Source organism: Crinia signifera, chromosome 4 (assembly GCF_055691185.1).
Source record: "Crinia signifera chromosome 4, ASM5569118v1, whole genome shotgun sequence".
Taxonomy (NCBI): domain Eukaryota; kingdom Metazoa; phylum Chordata; class Amphibia; order Anura; family Myobatrachidae; genus Crinia; species Crinia signifera.
Genome location: NC_139220.1, coordinates 313,304,162 through 313,317,817, shown reverse-complemented (window position 1 = coordinate 313,317,817; position 13,656 = coordinate 313,304,162). Strand labels below are relative to the sequence as shown.

General features: G+C 46.7%; 1 non-coding gene across 1 annotated transcript; it reads left to right on the top strand.

Annotated features, from left to right (window-relative positions):
* The first annotated feature begins 1,150 nt into the window (after positions 1-1,150).
* TRNAW-CCA (transfer RNA tryptophan (anticodon CCA)) lies at positions 1,151-1,222 on the top strand. Its single transcript has one exon. It is a non-coding gene; the product is annotated as a tRNA-Trp (tRNA).
* Positions 1,223-13,656: the final 12,434 nt, after the last annotated feature.

The window sequence follows — 13,656 nt, the reverse complement described above, 5'->3', positions numbered from 1 at the left end:
TGTGTGGGGTAGATTTCAGTCCGCAAGATCGGAGCTCAGCGGACTCGTGTCTGCTCGTAATGGCCGCCAAGCCACGCCCCCCAAAATGACGAATATTAAGCCCACTCCATTATCCAACCCTCCCTGGAAGTCATTTACAAGGTACCCTTCATTCAGCTCAGTGCCCCCTCCCACACGTTAGTGTTCTCCCTTCCACCACCTGTGCAGTAAAGGAGTAATTAGCAGAAGTTACTGCTCCAGGTCCTACATGTTGAGTGGAAGATAGAGCACCCCCTGCCAAACGTGGGACATCAAAGCTGCTGCTGATAGCACCCCCCACCCCTAGGAGGGGAGAATGGGTAAGGGCCCCAGTGCATTGCTTTGCCCAGGGGCCCACACTGCTGTTAAGATGGCCCTGGTGTGCTGCTGTTGCTACCAAGGAGGGGGAAGGGTCAGACCGGGGCCCCTCCCGCAAACCTGGGCCCGGGTAATTAGTACTCGCCCCCCCCCTTCTCGGCTGCCCTGCCCACAGCAGGGGTCCAATTTGTTGAAAACAATGGTAAATAGGACGATAATGCACCAGAGATCAAATGAATTTGAATTGTACTTTTTTATAGTTGTCCAAGACACGGCATCTCTCACCCAGAATATTTTATATATAAATATAACTTCATCGAATCATATATTACATTAATTAAAAAATAAAAATGTATATTGGTGCATGTACATTCTTTCATGGCGCAATTATCTTAAAGGAAAGTGCGTCCATTGTTGTTTTTTGTCCCATTTAAGTTAGCCCTGCCGCCAAAATGGTCGCAATACAGGCTTCTATACATTAGGTGTGGTTACACCAAAACACCAGAAGCCCGCTGCTAGATTAATATTTATGAAATAAAAGTTTTTATTTACCTTAATATTAATATTTGTGATGGTTAAATATATTTTTTTTAATAAGTGCCAAAGAATCCTCTGTTGTATTGGACCTAATGACCCTGTCGACCTTCAGTCATGTTGACCTTCCTGCAAGTCGACCTTCAGTCATGTCGACTTGGTTGCTGTCTATCCAATGAGCCATACCCAACTTACCAATGACCTCATTCACAATTTGGTATATGCAGACGGTATATGAACTGAACCACCGGAATCAGGTGACAGCAGACATCTCACAGCTGACCTTGTGGCGCAACGGTAGCGCGTCTGACTCCAGATCAGAAGGTTGCGTGTTCAAATCACGTCGGGGTCAAGTTTTTTTTTTATTTTCTCAATTTGTTACACTACATTAACTAACTGCAATATATATATATAGATAGATAATGTAAATATATATATATATACTCCACGAATAGTGGCACTCCCCGGACTTCAAAAATAGGACACAAAGCCTTTCAGTAGGTCAATGTTTCAATTGGTAAACAACAATTTTCATCAGGACCTAACTGTTGTTTAACAATTGAAATGCTGAACTACTGAAAGGCTTTGTGTCCTATTTTTGAAGTCCGGGGAGTGCCGGCCATTCCAAGTTTATATATATATATATATATATATATATATATATATATATATATATATATATATAGAAATAGAAGGATGCGTCACTCCAGGGGCTTCACCACAAAAACATTTATTGGCGCATGTCAACGTTGTTTCGGGACACTTCCTGTCATCAGGACAATATATATATATATATATATATATAAAATAGAAAGCAGGGGTCCGGCACTCCACTTCAGTAGATACACAGCTACCACGGTGCCATCCACATCAACTAAATAAGTCCAGGTGTACCCAACGGTACACGGGCGGCACTCAGTGGATTTCTCAAATAGCCATAAGAAACTGCAGACCACTCCACAGTTAAAGGTGCGACGTTTCGATAATTTAATATCGTTTTCAAGGACACAGAACATACAAAATACACTTACCTATATAGGAAGAAGGAGACACCCATGTGAATGCCAGTTGCGTCGCCCGGCCCGTGCTGCTGCGGCGCTGAAGACGTGACGTCATCCACTGTCGTTCCGCCCAGCCCGTGGTGGTGACCGTGACAAGAAACTGCTTCAGCTTGAAGCAAAATGGATATTCACATTAAACACCATTCATCCTGCAGGACTTAGTGAATATCTATCATTGGGCTGTTTTCTTTAATTATTTTGTGTCGGTAATATAGACACATGATCTTGTGTTATACGGCATAGTGTATCTCTATTACCTTGTTCATTTAGCTTATTGATGCCTGTTTTTTTCCTCTTTAATTCATCCTATATATTGCCTCTCGTGTGATTGCATACTCTTCTTTACGTGAAGGGAGCTAACCACATGAGATGTATTGGATGTGTCCGATCTTCTTTCACTTTTTTGTTTATCTTTTTTTAGCGTCAGCGCGTCTCCCTGGGAACGGAGGCAGCGGGCTGGGCGGAACGACAGTGGATGACGTCACGTCTTCAGCGCCGCATCAGCACGGGCCGGGCGACGCAACTGGCGTTCGCATGGGTGTCTCCTTCTTCCTATATAGGTAAGTGTATTTTGTATGTTCTGTGTCCTTGAAAACGATATTAAATTATCGAAACGTCGCACCTTTAGCTGTGGAGTGGTCTGCAGTTTCTTATGGCTATTTGAGAAATCCACTGAGTGCCGCCCGTGTACCGTTGGGTACACCTGGACTTGGGGGTAGGTATTGGGGGTAGGTTATAGAATAGAATTCCTTTATTCATCTCACAAAGGAGAAATATGCAATTGTTACAGCAAGGTTCAAGGTACAGATAAAGGCACTATACACTATATGATTTGGGCACGATTTCACCCAATTTGGATAAATCAGGCCGTGAAATCATCCCAAATCGCACATATAGACATCCCTTCCGACCCGATGCGCGGTCCCGTGCGCATCAGATCGGAGTCGGGAGGTCGGACAGGCTGCACATAAGATTTGCTAAATCTTATGTGCAGCACGGAGCCGTGCGGTGGGTGCCGGCTACCAGAGAGCTGGGCGGAGGGAGCAGGGGTGGGGGGCGCACGGCACAGGGAGCCGGCAGTGGAGGAAGCCACTGCCATCAGCGCACCTGCAGGGAACCGGCCAGGAGAAGTGAAGGAGAAGTGAAGATGCTGCCGGGCAGCGGTTGCAGCGCCAGGAGCACAAGACTTTCAACAAAAAGAAAGTCCATGCAAATGAATGGGAAGCCATTCATTGGCTGATACCTCTCTCAGCCAATGAGCTATTGGCTGAGAGAGGTCTCAGCCAATCGGGGGGGGGGGGGCACCCCTTTGCCCCCCCTCTCCCTGTATCCATCCCTGGGGGAGAGAAGGTTATAATTCTCCATATCAGGATGCCAGGGTTGGGATTTTGACCTCTAGCACACCCAACACTGGGATATCGTATATATCCCCATATTCCACATACAGACATTTTTCTCTCATGGACACATTGCAGATAGCACTTGGGTCACCATTATTAGAATTGTATCCCTATAGGAGGTGGGTTACCTTCTACCCCAGATCATTTTAGGAAGTTAAAATTCAGTTTGCAGTTGAGAGAAGGATTTCAGATTGTTATTTCCATATATCTGTCCAATAGAGGTAACTCCATATTGCCCCCATATCTTACCCCGCTGTTGTGTGTTCAATTTATTGAGCTGAGGCAGGGACAATAAATATGTATCGGGGTCCATTTCATTATATTCCATTTTCCTACAAACCCATTTCCATATATTTCTGACTTGTTTAAGTAGCGGAGGAGGTCGTCGAATTCCATCCTTCATCAGAATTGCATGTAGTGGAGAGTGACCAGGAGCCACTTTGTAGATGAATTTAGAAAGATCCTCTGAGTGCTCATCCTCATTAACCCAGCTCACTAAGGGCCTTATTCTAGTTCCCTCTTTCTGACAAAATCCTTCTTAGATGGACAAAACCATGTGCACTGCAGGTGGGGCAGATGTTACTTGTGCAGAGAGAATTAGATTTGGGTGGGGTTTTACTTCAACGTGAGATCTATATTGCAGTGTAAAAATAAAGCAGCCAGTATTTACCCTGCACAGAAACAAAATAACTCACCCAACTCTAATTCTCTCTGCACATGTTACATCTGCCCCACCTGCAGTGCACATGGTTTTGTCCATCTAAGAAGGAATTTGTCAGAAAGAGGGAACTAGAATAAGGCCCTAAGTGAGCCATTTGGGTAGCATAGTAATATAGTTTAAAATTACTATGCCTCTCTACTTAATGTAGACTTTTTAATTCTGGGAGTTTATTTGTCCATAAAAAGGACAAGATAACATAATTGATCCTCCTAAAATCCTTGTCCCCGATGGGGATGGGTGACTGCAAAAATATATACAGAAGCTTTGGCAGAATCGAAATTTTTACCAAATTTACCCGTCCAATTACTGTTAATGGGAGCCTCTGCCAGCTTATACACCTAGTTTTAATTTCGTCTATTATGGGGTCCAGATTTTCTTTAACAAAGTCCTTGGACTCTTTAGATACAATGATCGCCAAATCCTTGAATTTATCCACCCTAGGAAGGCAAGATGAGCTTGCTGTTACACTACTCCCTTCTGCCTTGGTTGTGAGGAGGTGTGGTTTATTATAATTTATTGTTAGGCCGGAGTATTGCCCAAATTCCTGCATACTATCGAAAACATTGGGTAGTTGATTCGCATAGTCGGCCATGCCTAACAATAAGTCATCTGCATAGAGAGAGATAATATTGCCAATCATTCCCACATCCCCTAGTGTTGCTTTCAATTACAAGCAATCGGCTCTATGGCAACCGCAAAGAATAGGGGTGAAAGGGGCACCCTTGACGTCTACCCCTAAACAGGGGAAATGAGTCAGAAATATATCCATTAACGAGTATTCTTGCCCTCTGGGATTTGTACAATAGAAAGACCCGATTGATGAACCTAGGACCCAGCCCAAAAGCCCTCAAGACTTGTCTTAAATAAAGCCATTTCACTTCTACCACTGACATATCCCCCTTTATTGTTCCACTTATCCATACCGGGATTCATTACTGCATTGAAGTCACACAAACATTTAATAAAGTTATTGGGGCCTGCAGTTACAAAGTCTACTGCCTGTCTCAATACCTCATAGGAGAACGGGGGAGGGATGTATACAGCTAAGATGCAATATCTAATTGAATCAACATTCCCATCCAGGAATACATATCGACCCCTAGGATCTATTTTTTGATGCAATGAGTTCGAACACAAAAATCATAGGTCAGCACACTGTTGACTCGGTCATGATACACATCCAAGCATGGAGACGCCGGAGAGCACAGCCCTCCTCCCCTACACGCACGCCATGGTGACCCCGACTCCAGTTCGTGGTGCTACATTTCAGTGTCCATGTTGACTGTTTGGGAAAAAAAAAGGGAAAAGCCCCATGTCAACCTAATGCTTGTGTCGACCTAAAGACCTGTCGACCTAACCCATGTTGACCTTCAGTCGTGTCAACCTTAATGCATGTCAACCTAGTGGTGTTGACCAAATGCTTCTCGACCTAGTTGCTGTCTTTCCAATGATCCATACCCACCCATCGCACATTACCAGCAGACACTGCCGTCACCAACATTTCAATGTCATCCCACACTGCCTTCACTATCACTGACATTATATCAGCACACACTGCACCACTACCAGCACACACTGCTCCACTACCAGCACACACTGCACCACTACCAGCACACACTGCACCACTACCAGCACACACTGCTCCACTACCAGCACACACTGCACCACTACCAGCACACACTGCACCACTACCAGCACACACTGCACCACTACCAGCACACACTGCATCACTACCAGCACATACTGCATCATTACCAGCACACACTGCATCACTACCAGCACACACAGCATCACTACCAGCACACACTGCACCACTATCACTGACATTACATCAGCACACACTGCACCACTACCAGCAAACACTGCACCACTACCAGCACACACTGCACCACTACCAACCCACACTACACCACTATCACTGACATTACATCAGCACACACTGCACCACTACCAGCACACACTGCATCACTACCAGCACACACTGCCCCACTATCACTGACGCTACAGCAGCACACACTGCACCACTACCAGCACACACTGCATCACTACCAGCACACACTGCACTACTACCAGCACACACTGCATCACTCCCAACTCACACTGCATCACTACCAGCACACACTGCATCACTACCAGCACACACTGCACTACTACCAGCTCACACTGCACTACTACCAGCACACACTGCATCACTACCAGCACACACTGCACCACTCCCAACACACACTGCATCACTGCCAGCACACACTACTCCACTATCACTGACATTACATCAGCACACACTGCACCACTACCAGCACACACTGCACCACTACCAGCACACACTGCATCACTATCACTGACATTTCACACTGCGCACACACTGCAAACTCACAACTATTTTGCTCTGGGACCCCATCAGAAAATAAAAATAATTAAGGGACCCCAGCAAGTTACTGCAGAAGGTCATCACATGACACGTGTAGGCAGCAGACAGCACATACATGGCAGCATTGTGGAGGCACAGAGTGATGGGAGGAGTCTAATATACCATAACCCCACTGGCGTAACTATCGTCCCGCAGCCCCCGCAATTGCGGGGAGGCGCTGAGGGTATGTGGGCGCCGGGGGGGCTGCGGGATGATAGTTGCCTTCTGCCGCCGGACCGGTGGTTTTATTTGCACCACCGGGTCCCAGCTCTCCCGAGTCCCGGCAGCCACAGCGCTGTTCTAATACAAAAAGGTGACACTTGGAAAATGGCTGCCCCCATACCGCAGACAGTTTTTCGTCTGCAGTATGGGGGCAGCCATTTTCCAAGTGTCACTTTTTCATTAGCAGCAGTAACGGGAGAGCCGCCCGGGACCCGGCGCAGACGGATGCGGCCAGCCGGCCACGCCGGCCAGAGGTAACACACACACACACACATACACACAAACACGTCACACATACATACAAACACACGCACACACAGAAACACAACCTCCCCTCCCCACCGCCGTACCACGGCTCCCCTCCGCTCCGTTTTTTTTTTTACCGGGGGGCGCCTCCTGCATTGTCGGCAGGGGGGCGCCGAAAATCTAGTTACGCCGCTGCATAACCCATCACATCACACGTGTAGTCAGCAGACAGCACATGCATTGCAGCATTGTGGAGGCACAGAGTGATGGGAGGAGTCTAATATACCATAACCCATTACATGTGTAGGCAGCAGACAGCACATACATTGCAGCATTGTGGAGGCGCAGAGTGATCGGAGAAGTCTAATATACCATAACCCATCACATCACATGTGTAGTCAGCAGACGGCACATACATGGCAGCATTGTGGAGGCACAGAGTGATGTGAGGAGTCTAATATATCATAACCCATCACATCACATGTGTAGTCAGCAGACAGCACATACATGGCAGCATTGAGGAGGCACAGAGTGATCGGAGAAGTCTAATATACCATAACCCATCACATCACATGTGTAGTCAGCAGACAGCACATACATGGCAGCATTGTGGAGGCACAGAGTGATCGGAGAAGTCTAATATACCATAACCCATCACATCACATGTGTAGTCAGCAGACAGCACATACATGGCAGCATTGAGGAGGCACAGAGTGATCGGAGAAGTCTAATATACCATAACCCATCACATCACATGTGTAGTCAGCAGACGGCACATACATGGCAGCATTGTGGAGGCACAGAGTGATCGGAGAAGTCTAATATACCATAACCCATCACATCACATGTGTAGTCAGCAGACAGCACATACATGGCAGCATTGAGGAGGCACAGAGTGATCGGAGAAGTCTAATATACCATAACCCATCACATCACACATGTAGTCAGCAGACAGCACATACATGGCAGCATTGTGGAGGCACAGAGTGATCGGAGAAGTCTAATATACCATAACCCATCACATCACATGTGTAGTCAGCAGACGGCACATACATGGCAGCATTGTGGAGGCACAGAGTGATGTGAGGAGTCTAATATACCATAACCCATCACATCACATGTGTAGTCAGCAGACAGCACATACATGGCAGCATTGAGGAGGCACAGAGTGATCGGAGAAGTCTAATATACCATAACCCATCACATCACATGTGTAGTCAGCAGACAGCACATACATGGCAGCATTGTGGAGACACAGAGTGATGTGAGGAGTCTAATATACCATAACCCATCACATCACATGTGTAGTCAGCAGACAGCACATACATGGCAGCATTGAGGAGGCACAGAGTGATCGGAGAAGTCTAATATACCATAACCCATCACATCACATGTGTAGTCAGCAGACAGCACATACATGGCAGCATTGAGGAGGCGCAGAGTGATCGGAGAAGTCTAATATACCATAACCCATCACATCACATGTGTAGTCAGCAGACGGCACATACATGGCAGCATTGTGGAGGCACAGAGTGATGTGAGGAGTCTAATATACCATAACCCATCACATCACATGTGTAGTCAGCAGACAGCACATACATGGCAGCATTGAGGAGGCACAGAGTGATCGGAGAAGTCTAATATACCATAACCCATCACATCACATGTGTAGTCAGCAGACAGCACATACATGGCAGCATTGTGGAGGCACAGAGTGATCGGAGAAGTCTAATATACCATAACCCATCACATCACATGTGTAGTCAGCAGACAGCACATACATGGCAGCATTGAGGAGGCACAGAGTGATCGGAGAAGTCTAATATACCATAACCCATCACATCACACATGTAGTCAGCAGACAGCACATACATGGCAGCATTGTGGAGGCACAGAGTGATCGGAGAAGTCTAATATACCATAACCCATCACATCACATGTGTAGTCAGCAGACGGCACATACATGGCAGCATTGTGGAGGCACAGAGTGATGTGAGGAGTCTAATATACCATAACCCATCACATCACATGTGTAGTCAGCAGACAGCACATACATGGCAGCATTGAGGAGGCACAGAGTGATCGGAGAAGTCTAATATACCATAACCCATCACATCACATGTGTAGTCAGCAGACAGCACATACATGGCAGCATTGTGGAGGCACAGAGTGATGTGAGGAGTCTAATATACCATAACCCATCACATCACATGTGTAGTCAGCAGACAGCACATACATGGCAGCATTGAGGAGGCACAGAGTGATCGGAGAAGTCTAATATACCATAACCCATCACATCACATGTGTAGTCAGCAGACAGCACATACATGGCAGCATTGAGGAGGCGCAGAGTGATCGGAGAAGTCTAATATACCATAACCCATCACATCACATGTGTAGTCAGCAGACGGCACATACATGGCAGCATTGTGGAGGCACAGAGTGATCGGAGAAGTCTAATATACCATAACCCATCACATCACATGTGTAGTCAGCAGACAGCACATACATGGCAGCATTGAGGAGGCACAGAGTGATCGGAGAAGTCTAATATACCATAACCCATCACATCACATGTGTAGTCAGCAGACGGCACATACATGGCAGCATTGTGGAGGCACAGAGTGATCGGAGAAGTCTAATATACCATAACCCATCACATCACATGTGTAGTCAGCAGACAGCACATACATGGCAGCATTGAGGAGGCACAGAGTGATCGGAGAAGTCTAATATACCATAACCCATCACATCACACATGTAGTCAGCAGACAGCACATACATGGCAGCATTGTGGAGGCACAGAGTGATCGGAGAAGTCTAATATACCATAACCCATCACATCACATGTGTAGTCAGCAGACGGCACATACATGGCAGCATTGTGGAGGCACAGAGTGATGTGAGGAGTCTAATATACCATAACCCATCACATCACATGTGTAGTCAGCAGACAGCACATACATGGCAGCATTGAGGAGGCACAGAGTGATCGGAGAAGTCTAATATACCATAACCCATCACATCACATGTGTAGTCAGCAGACAGCACATACATGGCAGCATTGTGGAGACACAGAGTGATGTGAGGAGTCTAATATACCATAACCCATCACATCACATGTGTAGTCAGCAGACAGCACATACATGGCAGCATTGAGGAGGCACAGAGTGATCGGAGAAGTCTAATATACCATAACCCATCACATCACATGTGTAGTCAGCAGACAGCACATACATGGCAGCATTGAGGAGGCGCAGAGTGATCGGAGAAGTCTAATATACCATAACCCATCACATCACATGTGTAGTCAGCAGACGGCACATACATGGCAGCATTGTGGAGGCACAGAGTGATGTGAGGAGTCTAATATACCATAACCCATCACATCACATGTGTAGTCAGCAGACAGCACATACATGGCAGCATTGAGGAGGCACAGAGTGATCGGAGAAGTCTAATATACCATAACCCATCACATCACATGTGTAGTCAGCAGACAGCACATACATGGCAGCATTGTGGAGGCACAGAGTGATCGGAGAAGTCTAATATACCATAACCCATCACATCACATGTGTAGTCAGCAGACAGCACATACATGGCAGCATTGAGGAGGCACAGAGTGATCGGAGAAGTCTAATATACCATAACCCATCACATCACACATGTAGTCAGCAGACAGCACATACATGGCAGCATTGTGGAGGCACAGAGTGATCGGAGAAGTCTAATATACCATAACCCATCACATCACATGTGTAGTCAGCAGACGGCACATACATGGCAGCATTGTGGAGGCACAGAGTGATGTGAGGAGTCTAATATACCATAACCCATCACATCACATGTGTAGTCAGCAGACAGCACATACATGGCAGCATTGAGGAGGCACAGAGTGATCGGAGAAGTCTAATATACCATAACCCATCACATCACATGTGTAGTCAGCAGACAGCACATACATGGCAGCATTGTGGAGGCACAGAGTGATGTGAGGAGTCTAATATACCATAACCCATCACATCACATGTGTAGTCAGCAGACAGCACATACATGGCAGCATTGAGGAGGCACAGAGTGATCGGAGAAGTCTAATATACCATAACCCATCACATCACATGTGTAGTCAGCAGACAGCACATACATGGCAGCATTGAGGAGGCGCAGAGTGATCGGAGAAGTCTAATATACCATAACCCATCACATCACATGTGTAGTCAGCAGACGGCACATACATGGCAGCATTGTGGAGGCACAGAGTGATGTGAGGAGTCTAATATACCATAACCCATCACATCACATGTGTAGTCAGCAGACAGCACATACATGGCAGCATTGAGGAGGCACAGAGTGATCGGAGAAGTCTAATATACCATAACCCATCACATCACATGTGTAGTCAGCAGACAGCACATACATGGCAGCATTGTGGAGGCACAGAGTGATCGGAGAAGTCTAATATACCATAACCCATCACATCACATGTGTAGTCAGCAGACAGCACATACATGGCAGCATTGAGGAGGCACAGAGTGATCGGAGAAGTCTAATATACCATAACCCATCACATCACACATGTAGTCAGCAGACAGCACATACATGGCAGCATTGTGGAGGCACAGAGTGATCGGAGAAGTCTAATATACCATAACCCATCACATCACATGTGTAGTCAGCAGACGGCACATACATGGCAGCATTGTGGAGGCACAGAGTGATGTGAGGAGTCTAATATACCATAACCCATCACATCACATGTGTAGTCAGCAGACAGCACATACATGGCAGCATTGAGGAGGCACAGAGTGATCGGAGAAGTCTAATATACCATAACCCATCACATCACATGTGTAGTCAGCAGACAGCACATACATGGCAGCATTGTGGAGGCACAGAGTGATGTGAGGAGTCTAATATACCATAACCCATCACATCACATGTGTAGTCAGCAGACAGCACATACATGGCAGCATTGAGGAGGCACAGAGTGATCGGAGAAGTCTAATATACCATAACCCATCACATCACATGTGTAGTCAGCAGACAGCACATACATGGCAGCATTGAGGAGGCGCAGAGTGATCGGAGAAGTCTAATATACCATAACCCATCACATCACATGTGTAGTCAGCAGACGGCACATACATGGCAGCATTGTGGAGGCACAGAGTGATCGGAGAAGTCTAATATACCATAACCCATCACATCACATGTGTAGTCAGCAGACAGCACATACATGGCAGCATTGAGGAGGCACAGAGTGATCGGAGAAGTCTAATATACCATAACCCATCACATCACATGTGTAGTCAGCAGACAGCACATACATGGCAGCATTGTGGAGGCACAGAGTGATCGGAGAAGTCTAATATACCATAACCCATCACATCACATGTGTAGTCAGCAGACAGCACATACATGGCAGCATTGAGGAGGCACAGAGTGATCGGAGAAGTCTAATATACCATAACCCATCACATCACATGTGTAGTCAGCAGACGGCACATACATGGCAGCATTGTGGAGGCACAGAGTGATCGGAGAAGTCTAATATACCATAACCCATCACATCACATGTGTAGTCAGCAGACGGCACATACATGGCAGCATTGTGGAGGCACAGAGTGATGGGAGGAGTCTAACAGACCATAACCCATCACATCACATGTGTAGTCAGCAGACAGCACATACATGGCAGCATTGTGGAGGCACAGAGTGATGGGAGGAGTCTAATATTCCATAAACCAGGGGTGTCAAACTCAAATTCATCGGGGGCCGCATCAGCAGTTTGGTCACCCTCAAAGGGCCGCTGTATAATAATAATTCAATGACACCACAGGCTGCTCCCGCTGTATAATAATAATAATGCAATGACACCACAGGCTGCTCCCGCTGTATAATATAACAATAGTAATGCCATGACACAAATTATTATACAGGGGGAGCAGCCTGTGGTGTCATTGCATTATTATTATTATTATTATTATTATTATTATACAGAGGGAGCAGCCTGTGGTGTCATGGCATTACTTTTATATTATACAGGGGGAGCAGCCTGTGGTGTCATGGCATTATTATTATACAGGGGGAGCAGCCTGTGGTGTCATGGCATAATGCCATGACACCACAGACTGCTTCCCCTGTACAATAATAATGACACCACAGGCTGCTCCCCTTGTATAATATAAAAGTAATGCCATGACACCACAGGCTGCTCCCCCTATACAATAATAATGACACCACAGGCTGCTCCCCCTGTATAATATAAAAGTAATGCCATGACACCACCACCAGATATATTGTTTTTTATGTAACTTACTGTATTTTATCCCTCAGGCTCCTTTACTGCTGCTGTTGCGGCTCCAGTAATTTAAATTCCACTCTCTGCGCCGCGGCCTGTCCTGCTGCGGCCCCCCGACTCGGCCTGCCTTCCTTCCTCTCTGCAGACGCGTGGGTGGGAGGCGTCATCGTCATGACGTCCCCACCCAGCGTCTGCCACTGCCTCGATAAGAGGGAACAGGCTGCCGGGCCCTCCTCCACGTAGCCGTGGAGGCCGGCGGCCATGTACCTGTGGCTGCAGACATCTTAAAAGACCACAGGAACATGGCCGCCGGCAGTGCAAAAAAAACTCTCAAAAAAGATCTAAAAAAAAGAGAATAAAACGTGAAGGCTGGCGGCGGCTGCGCGGGCCACATGACGAGGTCTGTCGGGCCAGATTTGGCCCGC